Source organism: Tursiops truncatus, chromosome 3 (genome assembly GCF_011762595.2).
Source record: "Tursiops truncatus isolate mTurTru1 chromosome 3, mTurTru1.mat.Y, whole genome shotgun sequence".
Classification (NCBI taxonomy): domain Eukaryota; kingdom Metazoa; phylum Chordata; class Mammalia; order Artiodactyla; family Delphinidae; genus Tursiops; species Tursiops truncatus.
Window position 1 is genome coordinate 23,014,087 of NC_047036.1, and position 19,803 is coordinate 23,033,889.

A 19,803-nucleotide genomic window follows, 5' to 3' on the forward strand; every position below is an offset into this window, starting at 1 on the left:
TGTATTCTGTCATAGCTTACATTTCTAAATTCAAAAAGGCAAATATTTCAAGACCTTTATTATCTTGATCATTTTGACACACTTAAAAATTATCCAATTTTAACAAAGATGTCCTTACCAGGAAATGGTAAGTTCTACTGACGAGTTAAAACAAATGATCAATTATTATTTTTAATTATATTTGTTGCTGGGAAAAAGAAATTGTAGAAAACTAGTCAGAGAAGAAGGATTATATCCTTTAATTTGTAATAAATTTATTTGTAAAGATGGGTGATGTGATGCCTAGCTGTGAAAATAAGTAACATGACAAGTAAATATTAAAGCCATGGAAGTGATCTAAAAATACCTGGATAATTATTGCAGATTATATAAATGTGGGTTTCTGGGGTAGGATTGGAGGTGCCAGCCACTTTCCACTGGAAACAAAGCTTCAGTGACTTATATTCTATTGCCAGAAGAACTGGGGAATTTAAACATAGAAATAGAGTAATTGGATGATTTATTTCATAAGCATACATTTTTAAATGTTGCTGATGACTTTTCTTGAAAGTAAAGCCAGAAGGATTTTAAGATTCTTAATTGTAAATATTAGAAATGATTATTATAATACTTTCCATGATAAAATTATTTGAAACTTACTCTTGTATATTCCCAATGAAAGGTGATTCTTATTTTTTATTGTGGCTAATTTAATGAAATAATATTTTATACAAAACACAATTTTCCTAACTTGGAAATTATAATTAATTAAATTAAGAACACATTTGAGTTTTGAGTGTTGTCATTTAGACTGTGGGCATTATCAGGGCACAATAATCCACTTGGTGAAAATTTAGTCTAGTTGAAGGCCAATTATTTTACTTCCTTGTAATTCACGTGATATGTCCTTGCAAATAGAAGCAGCCGCTAGCCAACTAACTAGGGAGAAACAAAGAGCCTTGGGTGGGTGATATTTCAAATTCAACAGTATAAAGCAAAGAAAAATAACATATTTTAACACGTAAAAAATGCTAGAAAAAATGTTTACATGCATGATTCTAGTTTGGTAATTGCTTCTATTCTAAATTTTTTCATATCAATTCAACAATAAGCACCTTCCTATCATATAAATCACTATCACTTATAAGTGAGTAGGGATGTAGTTTTAAAGCATTTGGTTTTATCAAGTAATATATGCTCATTAAAAAAATCACATGTTAAAGAATGTTTTATATTAAATATCAACAGAGTCAGAGCACTTCTTCACTTCTAAGTCTACTCTCCAGACAAATTCTTCACAATTGTTTATATTTTAGTTATTTCCTTTCTCAAACAATATATATTTTCTGAATTTATTAATATCAGATAACATTTATTATTCCCCCAATACCAAATATAAATATTTAACTTACTCAGGTCCTCTTCTCCAACTGTTTTAGTCAATTATGTTATTGTTTTGGTTTTTCTGTCAATTATCTTTAGTATAAACAATGTAATTAAACTCAATCATTTTTCTATAGTCCTTTAATTCAGTTTTCATACTTTATATGACAATTTTAATGCCCTTGCTTCTCTACCCAATTTTCTTCACAATCTGCTTTGTGTAAGTTACATTTTTATCATAGCTCTTGGATTTTCATTCCATCCTTAAACATAGCATCTTCTTTCCGTGGCCTGAAGATTGACTCAAAATTGAAAGTAAATAAACAATATTTTCATCATTATGGTTGCAAACATATTGAGCAATAAAATACCAATTATCTTCCCATCTTTAGGAGTTCACCAAATGCTCCTTGAGGGAGAACGTTAGGCTGAAAGAATTTCCTCAGTTGGTAAAAAATCATTTAAAATTATATTTGGAAAATAATTTCCATCCTCAGTTTCTGTCATTTTTGGAGGTTATATTGGCCATTTAAAAATTGCATGTACTGCTTTTATTCTCAACATTTTTCAGTTCTAAATCATGCTTATCATTATGTTCTACTACCTTTATTTCTTAAAAGTACCTGTAATGATCTCCACTGGAATTTTATTACCTTCTCTGTTGGGTTTTCTCTTTGTTTTTCTTTTATTATAACTTTCTTCTGCTTAATTTACATATTAGTTTCTTTTCTTCCCTTAAGCTCATAATGAAAGATCTTCATAAACTATGAAGTTAGCAAATAACATTTCTGAGTCCTAAGCACTATAGTGTTGATTTTATAGCTTAGGAATTTCTTTACTCTCCTAAAAATGAAATATATACATATATATAGACAGTATGTGTTCTCCCAGCTGATTGGTAAATAGAACTGTCTTCTATTTAGGTCTGTACTCAAGTGGGGTATTATAGGATGAGAGGCTACACACAGTAATCTCTCTTTTTCACCTGATCATAGCAGTCTGCCTTGCTGTTGATAGCACAAGCACCAAGCTGACAAAGGCTTTACTATGAATCAACATTCAGACTATTGATCTTATTTAGGATTTAAATGTTGTATTTAAATTTTTTAAAAAGTTTCATTTTGAAGTAATTGTAAGTTCATTAGCAGTAATAAGAAATAATGCAGAGGGGTCTCATGTACTCATTTCCCAGTTTCTCTCAATGGTGACATCTTAGATTATAGTACAATATCACAACCAGAATATTAATTTTTATGTAAGATGTGTGACAAGTCAAGGCTCAATTTTTTTTAACCTATCAGATTGCTCTAGTACCATTGGTTTAAAAGTCTATCTTTTCTCCATTGAATTGTTCCTTTCACTTTTGTCAAAAATCATTTGGGCATATTTGTGAGTTTATTTCTGAATTATCTGTTCTCTTCTATTGGCCTATGTGTCTATTCCTCCACTCACACCACACAGTCTTGATTACTAAAGATAGTATAAGGATGAATTGGGAGATTGGGATTGACATATATACACTATTGATACTACGTATAAAATAGATAACTAATGAGAACCTACTGTGTAGCACAGGGAGCTCTACTCAGTGCTCTGTGGTGACCTAAATGGGAAGGAAATCCAAAAAAGAGAGGATATATGTATACATATAGCTGATTCACTTTGCTGTACAGTAGAAACTAACAAAATATTGTAAAGTGACTGTACTCCAAAATAAATAAATAAATAAATAAAGCAGTAATAAAAGAAAGATAAAGAAAAAAAAATAAGGCTTAAAATTGGGTAGACTGGCTTCTTCTACTATATTCTTCATTTTCCAAATTCTTTTTGTTCTTCTAATTCCCTTGTTCTTTTCCATATATATTTTTAAATAATCTGGTCTATACAAAAATTCTTGCTGATGTCTTGATGAGAATTGTTTTAAAATTTTATATCAATTTTGGCATAATTGAAATCCTTACTGTTATGAGCTAAATTGACGCTCCCCAAAATTTATGTGTAGAAGTTTTAACCCCCCAGACTTAACAATATGAGAATGTGACTATATTTGGGATATGGTCTTTAAAGAGGTATTTAAATTAAAATGAGGTAATTAGGATGGGCTCTAATCCAACCTGATTTGCAATTAGGACACAGACACACATAGAGGAAGACTCTGAAGGTACAGAGAAGAGATGGCCATTTATGAGCAAAGAAGAGAAGGCTTAGGCAAAATAAAACCCTGCTGACATCTTGATCATAGACTTTAATAAGCCTCCAGGATCGTGAGAAAATATATTTATTTTATTTATGCTACCCAGTCTTTGATATTTTGTTATGATGGCCCTTGCAAAACTAACAGTTACCAAGCTGAAGCTTCCAATCTATAAACACTGAATGTCTTCCATTTATTTAGAACCTCTTTGATTTTTTTCATGAGCATTTTATAGTTTTTTGATGACAAGTCTTGTAAATATTTGATTATTTGGATATATTTCTATAATCTCACTGCCCATATTTAATTCCTAGCAAATAGGTTTACAATTAATATTTTATGTTTGTTTTATATCCTGTATCCTTGCTTAACTTATTAATTCTAAAAGGATATTTTTTTGAGTATATGTGTATTCCTAGACTTCAGTTTGTATATAATCATATCATCTGCGAATAGAGACAATTTTATTTCTTTCTTACCTACATATCTGTCTTTTAATTATTTTTCTTGCCTTACTGAACTTGCTAGAACACCTCATACTATGTTAAATGAGTGCGGTGAGAGTGAATATCCTTGCCATGTTCCTGATCTTAATGAGGGAAATAATTCAGTCTTTCATCATTAAGTATAATGTTAACTTTGGGATTTTTGGTTTTCTTTTTGTGTTTGATTTCCATAGATGCTGTTTATCAAGTGGAAGAAGTTATTCTCTATTCCTATTTTTCTGAGAGCTTTTTGTTTGTTTGTTGTTTTTACAACATGAATGGTTGTGAAATTTGTCAAACCCTTTTTCTACATTGAATTATATGACCATGCAATTTTTTTTTCTTTAGGATTGGGTAAATTACATTGATAATTCTTGAATATTGAACTGGCTTTATATGCTGAGAATGAATATCAATTGGTAATGGTATATAATTATTTTTATATATTGCTAATTCTATTTATTAATATTTTACTAAGGATTTCTACATTTATTTTATGATGGAAATTGGTGTGTAGTTTTATTTTTGTGTATTGTCTTTTTCTTGTTTTGGTATTACTATAATAATACCATCATAGCAATAGAAATAAAAATCCAGTATTTTACTTCAAAAACTGTTATCCTCATGGACAAGATCTGTGATTTCTGTCATTAAAGATGTGGGGATAGGGAACTAACAAGCCATTATTTTTAAGTTTAACATTTGTAATTTATTCTCTGGAATCATATGATCATTTATCATATGTGACTGCCAATAGGTGAGTTTTACAACTACAGTAAGGGGTGGTGGGGAAGTACAAAGAGACTCTTCTAATACCAGACACAAAACTGAATTTCTGTGTAATTTAGAACAAATTGATTTAACCTAATGGAATTGAAATTTCTATGCTGTAAAATGGGAATTATGATGCCAACTATTAACAGTATTGGGGAAATCAAATGAAATAATATAAGTAACATCTTGTAAGAACATAGATTTTTTAATAAGCTTGGTGAGAAATTAACTATATCTCTATTCTCTATCATCTATAGAAATAGAAAAAAATAGAAAGATGGATGTGGGCTGGGGATAAACAGGATTTCCATTTCCAACATCCATCATGTCCTTAAAAGAGAATGTAGGCTAAGCTTTGGTGGGTTTGGCAGGGAAGTCAGAATCCAAGTTGCTCATAAATATTTCACAGGAAGGACATGGATGCTGCTTAAAGTTCTTTCTGAATGGTGTTAGGTGACTTGATTCTGAAAAAGTTTTGAGCTTAGAAAAAAATGAGCTTTGCATATTGACAAGAGTCCTCACATGGGAACAGAGTCAAAATTAACAGACTCTGCAACCCAAAGGAGGCTGGCTGAATATTCCCGCCACCTTTGCTCTGATCATGTGACCATCTCACGCTTCTGTCACTTTCATTAAATAAAAATTAATCTTAACATATTTGGGCAGGAGTGGGGGTGGGTTGGCATGGGTGTCTACTCTGTCAATTTAAAAAATATCCTTTAGTTCTCATCACCTAATCAGTTGATTTCAGCTCCATTTTCTCCCTTTTCTTTCTTTATCACTGCCTAACCTTGTCCCCTAGGAATTTCAGACCTTGTTATTCATAAATGGCATAACTTTGTGCACCCTTTTCCTTTTTACTCAAAAGTTTTTTTTAAAATCAAAGGATTACTTGGCTGATTATAAAATTCTTGTATCACATATTCTTCTTCTCAGTATATTTTAGATACTGATCAAACTGTCTCCTTGCATGAATATTACTGTGAAGATGTCGAATCCATCTTGATATTTCACACTAGTAGGGGGCATGATTTTTTCCCCTCCTTCTCTTAGGACTCTTTCTTTGTACCTGAATTTTAACATCCTTACCAAAATATGCTTTGATTTGGAATGGTAAGTATGAATGTTAGGTTTCATTATTTCTTGGAAATCTATGAGCCCCTTCAGTCTACACATTCAACTTGTCTTTATTTCAGAAAAATGTTGAAAAAATTATACTTTAAACTCTTTCTATATTTTCATTTGCTTAGTTCTTCTTAAAAATATCAATAATGCATGTTAGATATACCTTTTTAAAGTCTAGCGTTCCTTCTGTGATCATGTTTACATTCCCCTTTCTCTCTCCCTGCTCCACCTCCCTCCCTCCCTGTCTTTCTTTCTCTCTGAGTCACCCTCATAACTACTTATAAACATCTAACTTTTTCCACCTATAACGGGCATTATTCTCTACACTGGCTTTTCATTTTTTTGTCATATTGTGACATTTTGCAACTCAATTCTATATTCTTTGGACATTCTATAAAGTCTCTTTGGAATACTTTTTTCTCATTGTTCAAATTTCACTTATTACTTATAAAGATGATATTATCTATAAATTTTGTGAGAATAATGAGAAGCATTTCTTTCATTCCTTTGTTTTACTGTAACCATCTTTTTATTGGAAATGACCATTTACTGATTTAAAGAAAAATGTTTTGCGCATAGAGCACATATCATTTTCTTTCTAAGTATGATCCATCTTTGAATTATTTTTGCTGCTTGCCAGAGATGTTGACAACTGTGGTAACTGGGACTATCTGGGGCGTGGATTCAGAGGTGTTGACTCCAAACTTTTCCTCAACAAATTGCTTGGGTGACAGAAAAATCTTCTTTGGTATTCAGCGTACCTTTGGCAGATGTGAAAACCATTCAATATTTAAGGATGGGGAAATTTATAGCTGATCACGGGTGACTAGAGTGATGGAATGGCTAAAGGTGTTAAGGGAAGAGGAGGGTTGTTCTTCACAGATCAAGAAACTGTCACTGCCTTAGACTACAGCTCATGTGACCATTTTCCCCCCAGAGCTGCTGACAGTATGAGGGGTAAGCTCTCTGTCTGTGTCTGCTACTGTTAGAAATGTATTCTGCTATTAAGCAAAAACCAGAAGCCCGCTCTACCACTGCTGCTAAATTACTCTCAAAGTTGCTGACATTCACTGCTGCCTAAAATCACCTTTAAAAGAACAGCTTTATAAAATATAGGTTAAATATTATAAAATTCACCCAGTTCACAAGCATTTAATTCAATAAATTTTTGTATATTACAGAGCTGGTCTGCCTTTCTTTGCCTCCACCCCTGCATACTCTTCTCCTAGAATGGAGGTTCCATGCCAAGAAGACCATGAGCAAGATGCCTTCTTTTGTCGTTATGGTACTGCTACTGTCACAGCCCTTAGGTGCTGAAAGAAACTGAAATAGCAAAGTAATATTCTGTTTCTTCTTTCTTCCTTCTAAATTCCATCTAGTGCCTCCAACTGGCAGAAACCAAGAGAAATTCAGAAAGCTACGTTGTCTGAAATATGTGGCTTGCAGGTTTATCCCTCAAAAGTAGAGAAGAAAGTGCAGAAAGGAAAGTGTAATATTGAGAGCCCATCGTATTGAAAGCTAGAGTATCCAGAGCAGCCCTCAACTTATAAAATCATGGATTGGCTCCTCTATTCCTGTCTTAGCCCATTCAGGATGCTATAACAAATTACCATAGACTGGGTGACTTATAAACAACAGAAACTTATTTCTCACACTTCTGGAGGCTGGGAAATTCAAGATCAGGTGCCAGCAGGTTTGGTGTCATTCATTCATGAGGGATCTGCCCTTATGACCTGATCACCAACCAAAGGCCCCACCTCCAAATGATACCCCATTGTAAATTAAGTTTTAACATATGAATGGGGACACTAACATTTTGTCTATGGCAATGCTTTTCCTTCTCTCCTCTATTCAGCTCTCAATGAAGCAATTTTCAGGCTAGTAAAGAAAGTGTACAGATGGTTTTATTTATTTTTATTATTATTATTTTTTTCATTTCCCAGGTATCTGCTTTTCTGTCACAAATATCTGGGTCCCAACAGGATATATTCCACAGTACTCAGAGCCTTCCTATAACTCTTGATGTCTTAATTGTCATTTTGTAGAGATTGTGCAGAATAAGATACTTAAGTTTTTGTAAATGTAAAAATATCTTGGAGACTGAGGAAGTTTGTGAAAATAAATATCATGCACTCTTGTTTAGGTTAATATTTCACATTTTTTGGCTAGTATAATTCTATTTGTATACTTAAGTTTTTTTTTCTATTATATTAAATCTTGAATTTTCTACTATTCTTTTGTTCTTTGGGGCATTTGCCCGGGGTTGAAAAGATGAGATTGAAATAAGATGCTTTTATTCCACTGATTTTTAACAGAAAATTTGCATTCCCTACTTCCAGTCTGTCTGAAACAAGTTTCTAATTGTCTCTCAGGAGAAACAATACTGTTCCTTCACTCAGTACTTTTTGTTTGTTGTTGTTCCAAAGTTCATATCATGGGTCTGTCAAAGCAAAATTATAAATTGCAAGTCATTAAGGTAAGGTGAATGCCCATCTGTGTAAGAACATGTCAAAGAAATGTTTACCCAGTTGTAATATCACTGGCCAATCTACTATCTACTACTGTATATAGTATGTGTATTAATATCCTAGGGCTGCTATAGCAAAATACTACAAGTATATGACTTAAAGCAACAGAAATTTATTTTCTCACAGTTCTGGTGCCTAGAAGTCTGGAACTGATGTGTCAGCAGTGCCAGGCTCCCTCTGGAGACTCTCGGGAAGAATACTTCATTGCCTCTTCCTAACTTCTGATGATCACTGGCAAACACTTGGCGTGCCTTGACTCGAAGTTTCATCCCTCCAACCTCTGTCTCCACCATCACATGGCTGTTTACCCTGCGTGTCTACCTCTCTGTGTCTCTTTCTCCTTATAAGGACACTAGTCATTGGACTTAGGGCCCACCTCAATCCAATATGACCTTACCTTAAGTTGGTTAAATCGCAGAGACCCCGTTTCCAAATAAGGTCACATTCACAGGTGTCTGGGTTCAGGACTTCAATATATCTTTTGTGGGGACACAATTCAGCTCACAACAGTACTAGATATTATTAGTAGCATGGAGCTGGAAGATCTGGTAGATTTTTAGACCAATGGCAGCCAACATATAGTATATTGATATTTATATCAAACTGACTAAAATTACCTAAAAATTTCCAAAAATGAATAAATCTTCAACTTTGAAACTACTCACCTGCTTATTCCATTTTCTATTCAAAATAAATATACAAAGTATGGTGTGTGTGTGTGCACGTGCTATATGTATCTACATGGATTTATGTGTAGGACTTTTCAAAATCCTCATTTCTAATTTACAACTGAATTCTGAAGCTTAGACTAGACAGAAATCAGGGCTTCACATTGAGGTGGTAAAGTTACACATACATTAATTCTGATAACTAGATTATTCAACCAATTACTTTTTTTTCTTTTTTTAATTGAGATACTATTGACATATAACACTGTGTAATTTTAACCAAAGATAGGAAATCTGAGAGGAATGAAATATTATGATAAAACATCATAGCCTAATTGAAGTTGGAGGACAAAGTCTTGGTTGCTATGACAGTAAATTACTCTTAGTTTGAGTAAGAGCTTCTCACATATCACTATGTTCTATTTAAACATGACTAGGATTTCAGGTGATCCTATGACCAGAGCTACTCATCATCAACTGGGCAAAATCATATCATTAAGCCATAAAGTCAAGTGGGCACAGCAGAAGTTGACTATATAATGAAAATGTTACATTCAGGATTAGGCCAAACAGTTTGAATTTGACTTCCTATCTTCTAACTGTATTTTTTTTTTCTTTTCTGTCATTATCCAAGATAATTTTCTTTCTCATGAGTAGTCCTAAATGGTTTCCTTACAAATCTATCATGGTAGTTTTGATATTAATTTGGGGGATGGAAATAGCAATAATAATAAATGTACATAGGGCATTCCAGTGACTTCTGGAGAGACATGTTCTCCTGATCTGAAAGGCAACAGGAAAAGGAGAGAGAGGGCACAGCCTCTGAATGTTTTTATGTTTTTTCAGAAATGCAGTTACCATAGAAATTCAATGCAGAGTCATGTCAAGGGGTTAAAATATACAAGCAACCCATCTTAAACACACTACATAAGGAAAAATCTGAATTTTGTTATATCTAGTGTAACACATTTAAATTAACATTACTATCAAACACTCAGTAATTTGGCATTGTAAATCTCTTAAAAACAAAATTATCATAAACTTCAAACAAATAAGTCTTTCACAGCTTAAAAACAAACAAACAAGCAAAAAATGGGGCCTCAGGTTAGGATTCAATGTGACTTTTTTCAATTTTGAAAAACTCATGAGTTTAATAGGAGTTAAGAAGAGGAAGGACAGGGGAGAGATTGCTAAAGGATTTCTTCCTGGGGTGATGCAAATATTCCAAAATGAGATAGTGGTGATGCTTGCAGAACTCTGTGAATACACCAAACAATGAACACTTAACCACTAATGCTAAACATTGCACGCTTTAAAGTGGTAAAATGTATGGTAAGTAAACTATATTGCCATAAAGCTGTTATTTTGAGAAAAACAACTTATGATAGGCAGTCTCTTCCTGGGTGCTGGCATTGTATATAAAGATCATATATTACCTAGTTCCTGAAATGTGACCACTTTTTTCTCTAATCAGACTCAGGAGTATATTTTTTCTCTTTGAGTACAATTAAAACAAAATTTTTAAAAGTAAATGATTCAAAACACAATTTAATTTATACCAGAACATGAATTTTATTAATTTGTAATTAATTTTAAAAACTGATTAAGACTGTAACTCTTAAATTTTTACCTAGATTTACTCATTCTGTTTCCTTATCCATAAAATGGGGGCATTTATCATATAATAAAAAAACATGTAAAGCAATTAGAATATTTCCTAGTGCCTAGAAGGTGCTTTGTAAATATTTATTATTATTAATAAGTAATGCACAGGCTATATTCACTTCTCCAATAGAATATTTTTATACTTTACCAAATAAATTTCTTATTTTCCAGTAAGTATTATTTTTTCCTCAATTTTTTTCACAAGCTGTCCACTCGAGAACACAAGAATTTTAAACACCAATCTTCAGCTCAATTAGTTTATAAAGTAGGTGTGAAATCACAAAACTTCAAGATATTGTCTATTTTTTTCAGAAGTCACAGGTCTTTTCAGGAATTAGGAGGTTCCCATCACATATGAAAACAAAGTAACATTGTTAAAAGAATACCATTCAACTGGCATAAACATTGAAACATTCTTTAAGAAAGAATTCTTCAGTTTTATAATTTAGTGAATTCTAAGCTCCTATTTACCATTTCCACACCTAAAATCTTGATATTAATCCAATTCCTCATGCTCAGTTCAGTAATGATTACGCATTCTCATTATGAAATTTGGAACTTACCCAGTTGTACCTGTGAGTGGATGGATGCAGCAACCCCAGCCAGACAGAGGGGTGATTACCAAGGTCTCGGTCCCTTTAGAAATTTAAGTTTGGGCCACAACAGGGCCAGATTCATGGGCACTTGACCTGGGCAGTCCCACAGGTCAAATGAAGAGCCCCATACTTAAAAGAACCTCATGCTTGGTCTATTGCTCTGCTGTCACTGTTTTGAAATTCTTAGTAATTTTTGAACAAGGAGTCCTACATTTCATTTTGCACTGAACACAGAAAATTATATAACTAATCCTGGGTCATAAAGCCAGGTAAGCTACCAAATCCTGTGGTAATAATTAAGGGTAGGAGGAAATTAGTATAGGTGTTTGAGGAGGGAGAGGATGAGTATTAATGATACCCTGAACCTACCTGCAGCAATGGTGTCTGTGCCTCTTCCCACTAGCCTCTCATAGGTTTCTCCTCAGAAACACGGACAAGAGCTACGGAGGAGAGACTTCCCTGGTGGCACAGTGTTTAAGAATCCGCCGGCCAATGCAGGGTACACGGGTTTGAGCCCTGGTCCGGAAAGATCCCACATGCCGTGGAGCAACTAAGCCCGTGTGCCACAACTACTGAGCCTGCACTCTAGAGCCCGTGAGCGACAGCTACTGAGCCCGCATGCCTCAACTACTGAAGCCCGCGTGCCTAGAGCCTTGTGCTCCACAACAAGAGAAGCCACTGCAATGAGAAGCCCGCACATCACAATGAAGAGCAGCCCCCACTCGCCGCATCTAGAGAAAGCCTGCACACAGCAACAAAGAATGGACATGGCCAAAAATAAAAAATAAAAATAATTAAAAAAAAAAGATTCTGGTTCAAAAGATAAAATGCATATACAAAGCTTAAAAAAAAAAAAATGATGGAGGAGCTGTTTTCCAAACCTCATGCACAGAGAAGAGAATCTGTATGAAGCAAGGGATGGATGGGAGGTGTCTTGCTTACATCTCTATTCAAGGAAGACTTCTGCAGGAAGGATAGCTGGTTGACAGCCTCCAGCTGCCCCAAGACTGGCCAATGTGTTCTTGCCAGACTGCTTCCCCAGTGACTATGCACTTTGACGTACTAGAATCACTATATTCCTGCCCATCCCTAGATTCCTAGAATCCCTGTAATGGTAGACTTTGCTTAGGGAGTCTGATTACCTAGTCAGTTAGCTAGCATCCTCTCTCTCTCTCTTTCAAATATATATATAATCGCTATTGGGATCATGGGTAAATTTTTGTTTCTTTCACCCTGCTTTGCTTATGTGCATATTATTTTTTTTCTGCAAATACATGTGCTACTTCAAGGACTTATAATATTGTTGGAAATCATCAAGAATAACACATCTTGTGATCTGTTTTAAAGGAATAAATGATTTCACCCACCTACATTTACTGACTACTCATGAAATGCAAAGCTTCACCTTACTTTACCCTATCATCAGAAAAATGATTCCAGTTTTGGTACAAAAGGATACTTCCAAGTATCCTTTCTGCAAGATTGTAGAAAAGCAATCTCATGTATATTACATGATAGCTTTTACATGAATTACTGCGGCTGCAAATCAGTGGGCAATGTATGTGGACAAATACTCAATGTTTTAATGTTTTTTTAAGTATAGGTTGCACTTTTGCATTTCATGGTGCCTTTTAGAATTAACTATATCTTTATTTTTTCTTTAATGTCATGAACTATGTTTTGAAATATTCATACACATGAGAAAAAGGCTTATTGAAGTAAATATTCTGCAATTAGTATTTCTCCTGCCACTTATACCATGATTACATGAAATGTAAAATCACTGCTTTTGAGTATTAGGAAAAAAATAGAAGGAATCATAATTATAGGCAAGTTTTATTAGGAAATGTTTAGGTTAACTCAAATTCAAGTATAAATAGGATTTTTTTAAATCTCAGTTTATAGTTACCACAAGTATGTGTGATAAGTTAAGTTTTGCTAACCAGTAAACTGGGGTGGTCCTTGAATCTTCCTTTGGCAGTTCTTCCCCTTCATTTCAAATCAATCAGAAAGTCTTACAGACTATGTCCTAAACCTTTCTTGAAGCCCTCTCCTCCACCCTATTTCTGCTGGCATTGGGCTCATGCTCATTTTTTCTTCATTTGAGTGCTCACATTCTGGCCTCCCTTCTGACTCTCCACATTGTTGCCAGTGTGATTGTTCTGAAATGGAAATATGGTCATTCCTCTGCAATTCACATCTGTCATTGAGTTCCCAGAGCCTAGCTTGAAGTAAAATACTTGTTGGCAATATATTTGAGAACTTTTGTGATCTTACTCCTGCTTGCTTCTCAGACTCATCCCTGTCTGCCTACAAAACCTCTCTGCTCTGGCTCTGAACTCCCTGTCATCATTCAAAAGTTCCATGAGTTTTCACAGCCCTGCAAGTTGCATCTTCTGTTGCCACTGCCTGGAATATATTCCCCTCAGCTCAATCCTGAAAAATATAACTCATTTCTCTTTTTTCATCTATATTTTTTCTTAAGTTCATGATTAACATTGCCATTTTAAAAAACCTCAATGCAAAAAATTTAATTTGCACACCATAAAATAATTTAATATTTCTGTATAAAATGTTCTTTTGTTTCCCATTTCAGAATAACTAAACCATAATATCACATGACAGTTTTTCTCAGCTGATTTCACTGATTTTCCCCCAGCAGATAAACAACTTACCTTGAGTTAAACACTTCCTTCTCTGCCCTTTGCTGCATGCCGAATAAAGCTCTAATAAACATCTTCAGGTATTGCATGTGGCAAACATTCTAACATGTCCAGGAAATTCTTAAAGCCAGAGACTCTCTTTATTTGTTTCCATTCCCTAAATGTCTTGGATACTTGTTACATGGCAAGTACTCATGTAATATTTGTTTAGAGAATGAAAGATAGCAAATAATTAAGAATAAAACTTGATTTTTTAGTGTTATTTTGAAATTTTTTATCAAAATGACAGAACATAACTATTCAGTTATACATTTATCCTTGGTCATGTTCTTGCTTAAATCGTGTAACTGTTAACATACAGTTCACTCCAACAGCATTTTTATGTTCCTACGTATTAGGTATTTTGTTGTTTGCTTGGGAAACTCAGATAAATACAACACTGACTCTTTATTCAATGTTTTCTTATTATAAGTGAGTGATGAAATAATAGTTGGTACTATTCACTGTACTCTGTGCCACCTACTAATTAATCACCTAATAAGATACTTCGAAGTGAAATTTAATCATCAGCAGTCTTATTTTGTGTATGTGTGTAAAATAATTTAAATGCATTCAAAATATGCATCGTGTTGTGGCAATATAGGTAAATTTATGTGTAAAAATCATTGGATATAATGGTTATTCAATTAATATTTTGGATTGATTGAAATATATCAGTAATATGAATGAGTAATTCATACTACTGTAATCCTTTCGTTTCAGTTGAGCTCTCTATATTTTCTTCTTTTTTGAAGAGAATGGCACTTCAGTATAATCACAAAGAGTGAATAGATGGGATTGCATAGTCTCAATCAACCTACTTTTTACATGCAAAAAATTTAAAAACACATAATTATAAATTTCCTATATTTCACAGTAAACCATATCATTATTGTTCAAATCTTAGAGTTATAACAACATAAAATGTTAGTAAAATCAATGTTTTGTTGAAATTATAGTAATTCATGTAAGATTTTTTAGAAACTGACACTAGTGAAAACTCTGAAGTAATGTAGTTTTTTGGCATTTATTTTTCAAACTTCCAATTAGAAACTCAATCACAAAGGACCATCCACAGAGCCACACACTATCTACCCTGATTGCATCTCATGATCCTTACTTCCCTGCCTCCACTAAAACACTGAGTTCTTAGTAGTAATTTTTCAGGGTTTTGATCTCTGATCTGTGCCTTATAATTTGATGAAAGTAATTTTTGAAAGGTTAATATGTCAGGACATTTTTTGCATATGTCCTAAACAGGTTCTCTTGTATTACTATGATTATTAGTTTCATAATGTTGCCATAACAAATTGCCACAAATTCAGAGACTTAACACAGGCATCATCTCACAGTGCCTTCACAGTCTGAAGTCTAGCTTCCTTGGGTCTCAGAAGGCTAAAATCAAGGTGTCTACGGCTGTGTTCCTTTCTTGATGCTTTAAGGGAGAATCCACATCCTGGCTTGTGTGAGTGATTGGTAGGATTCACTTCCTTGTGGTTGTAGGGCTAAGTTGCCTGTTTTTTTGCTGGTATTGCTGGTTGGCTAGACATCAGGGATCTTTCTCAGCTTCTAGAGGCTGCTAGCCTTCCTTGGCTCCTAGCCCCATTCCTCCATCTTCAAACCAACAAGAGTGGGTCAAGTCCCTTTCATGCCTCAAGTCACTCAAGCTTCATCTCTTTGACTGATGATTCTGTCTTCCTCTTTAGTTTTTAAGGGCTCATATGATTACAGTAGGTCCACTCAGGCAATCCAGGTTAACCTTCCTAATATAAAGCAATTGATTAGTAACCTTAATTCCATGTGAAAGACTCTTCTCAGCAATACCTGTATCAGTGTTTTACTGAACAGCTAGGAAACAAAAAATCTTGGGGAGATATTTTTACAATTCTGTCAACCACATCATGTAATGATTTTTTTTTCTTCCTGAAAGCATATTGAATAAGTTAACTAACTAAATATTGAGCATTTTTTTAGCACTTTATCCTATGATGGTTTTCTTTTTCAAAGAAAGAGTACAAACAAGGGAGAGAAACATAAAAGAACATTCTTCATTCTAAGTCTCTCTCTCTCTCTCATTCTCTCTCATCCTCTCTCATCCTCCTCTTCTTAGTTGTTTTGTTGCTGTTATAAGTTTTTCTTAAACATGCAGCTTCTGACCAATGCCATTGAAGGCCCAGGTACATTCTGTCTTCCTGCTTTGCCATTTTTAGCGTGTGGATTCCATTCTCCCGTTCATAGTATGGTTGATAATCTTCTAACAACCTGCCATTATTCCAAGCATAAAGAAGAAGAAAGGGTGGAAAAAACATAAAGTGCCTAAGGGCAAAAGCATAACTGCCTGCCTATGGGGCCTCACCATTCTTCAAAACATTCCCAAAAGCTCAACTCAGTGACTTGTTTCCATCTCATTTTTGGAACCATGCTACTTTGCTTTCCTTAGATAAAAAAAGACTAGGAAAACAGTGAGGCTGAATAGATTGGGTTGATGAACACCACTGTATCTGACACACTATCATCAGACAGAAGATAGTATGGTTTATATTTGAATATTTCTTGTCTAACACTGAACAGAGAAAATAAGGAAATTTGTGCTCATCTGACTGAACTGTGCCTTGGTGTCCTGAAATTAATTTTATGTGGATTGAAGAAATCAACAATCACTAAATTTCAGAACGGAATTTCAATTTTCATTTAGTAAATCCTAAACCATATGTAATATTTGTTTATATTGTTAATCTTTCTCAAAAAATATTGAAGTTCTTAATGTTAACTTTATGGGATTAAGCCAAAGATATCAAGAGTGTTAGAAATTCCATGCCTTATATATTGTGAAGTGTGGAATGGTACAAATATATGATCTTTTGCCTTATTACAAATTATAATAAGCTATTTACTTGACTATCTGTTAAGTTCTGTAGCTTTTCTAAAATTAGGATTAAGTTAAATTTGAGCTAATGTATTCTAATCCATGTGAAATTTACATATCTGATTTTGTGACTATCCTTCAAATCAGCATTTCTATAGCAGAGCCTATCTACCAGCAACAACAAAATTTAAGACATGTAATTTTATACTTTCAGTGATCTTAGTCCTTGCACTTAAAAAACCTCCATATCAATATACGTTAATGGGAAGACTTTGTAATGTAACCAAAAAATCAACAATGTTTTTTTACTTCACTGTTCTCTTGTCTGGATGGCATAGTGTAGATGATGGGTAATAAAAAAAACAAAAATGAGATTCAAAGCAATTATTTTCCAAACTGCTGGCATTGAAAAAATTGTAGTCATTTGGAAACATTTAGGGCTCTGAACCAAATGAACTTACTATTATATAAAATGCAAGAATCAAAATACATAACAGTAATCCCTGAATTTCAAGGGCAAATCACTTAGCTATAATAATTTTAAGTCCTTGAGCATTTATTATAAAGCATACTGACAATGTGAATATACACCTGGCTATATATCTCCCAATAACACATTGATTTTCAGCTATTTCAATAATGGAATAGATCTCAGCATAGGATTGTTCTATGATAGAAGCAATCATTCTAAGTGAGGTATATATTTAAGGTTATGTCAAGTTGTGAGAAACTTACTAAGTACTTCTGTTTAAAAAGTTCCCTGTTTAATATGTTAAAACTTTGTTTACACATTCCAAGGGTATTTTATTCCAAAGGTCTTTCATCATAAAATATTTTCAGTGTAACATTTACTATTATGTGACAATTCAAGCAGGTAATACATACTTAAGAATTTACAATTTGTCAGAGTCAGATGTGAAGTTGTCTTTCTTAGAAAGTGACATCTAAGAGAAGACTAATGTTCCAAATAATACAATAGTACTGCTATATACAGAAAAAACACGTTCTTAAAACATCACACAACAAAACAAAATTGGTAGGATGCAAGAAGAGCAGATACTTGAAGAAGGATGATTGCAGGCTGGCAATGCCATGTGAAACAACACTGTACTGAAGAAACTGGAGGAGTCTGCATGCCCTGAAGGACTCTTTCTTCATGAGCCCCATTGGCCTCTCACAGCAAAGCGTCTGAAAAATCAACTAAGAAGCGCCTACGGTGATACAGACTGGAGAGGGGAACACAGTCATGTGGGTGGGACAAGTATATGCATCCTGATGCTTCCTCTTTATTTCCACCACAAGACAAAAGCTTTAATCAGAAATAACAGTGACACTACTGGCCTTAGGGTATATTAAGGCCAGTTTTAACTACCTTATATGATAGGTGAAACAATCATTTGAGCGTAGAACCTGATTAATTAAAGTATATTCATTAAAAAGATAATAATGTATATTTTTAATTAGCAGGAAATTACTACAAACTTTATAAGAGATGTATAAGTAATAAGTCAATAGTGGAGGTAAAATGATATACTATATAATGTTTATTTAATGCAAAAGAAGGCAGAGCAAGAGTATATAATAAATTAAATGAATACAAAACAGCTAGCAATTTAGTAAAGTTTTTATCCAATGACATCCATAATCACGTTACTTATGAATGGCTTAAATATAACTTTCTTAAGACTGTAATTGTCAGATTGGATCAGACAGCAAGATCCAATTCTACTGTGTCTATTAGAAATGCAGTTAATATATACTGATAAAGATAAGTTAAAAGTAAAAAGATGGAGAAAGATATGCCATGAAAATATCCCCCCAAACCTTGAATAGCTATGTTAATATCAGAAAAAGCCAGCTTTGGAACAAGGAATACTATCCAGAATAAAATGGGACAGTATATCATCATTAAGGGTCAATTCTCCAATAAGACATAATGACCATAAATATATATATATATATTACTGATAACAGAGCATCAAAATAAATGAGACAAAAATGGACGTTAGTAAAACAAGTTGGCAGTTCTAAAATTATAATTAAGACATCAAAAATCCTTTCCCAGTAATTGATAGAACAAATAGGCAGAAAGACAGTAAGAGTACAGAAGATTTGAACACTATCAACCAAATAGTCCTAATTGACATTTATAGAACAATTTACCCAACAGTAGAATACACATTATTTTCAAAGACATATGAATATTCAACAAGATAGACCATATAATAAGCCAATAAAAATATCTCAAACAATTTAAAAGAGTAGAAATCATAGCTACATTTTAATAGCATAATAGAATTTAGCTATAAGTCAAACAGGAATAAATCTAAAAAATTATCAAATATTTAGATATTAAACATCCCATTTCTAAATAACCCAGGGTTAAAGGGGAAGTCTAAAACCAATGACAAAATAGTCTGTATGAAATACAGATAAAAATACAACACATCAAAATATGAGGGATACAGCTATAGCAGTGCTTTCAGGGTCATTTATACTATTGAATACTTATATTAGGAAAGAAGAAATGACTCAGATCAATAATCTAATTTTTCATCTTAAGAAATTTTTAAAGAAAAATAGAGCAAATTAAACCCAAAGCAAGTAGAAAGAAGTAATAAAGAATGGAGAAGAAATTAATGAAATTGAAAATAGAAAAATAAAAAAATCAATGCAAATAAAAGCATATTCTTTGAAAAGTTCAATAAAATTGACAAACTTCTAGTTACAGTGACCAAGAAAAAAGGGAGAAGAGCTTCCCATAAGAATGAAAAATTTCAATATCAAGAATGGAAAGTAAAGGGACACTGTTACTGGCAACATCAGCTCCAAGAGGAG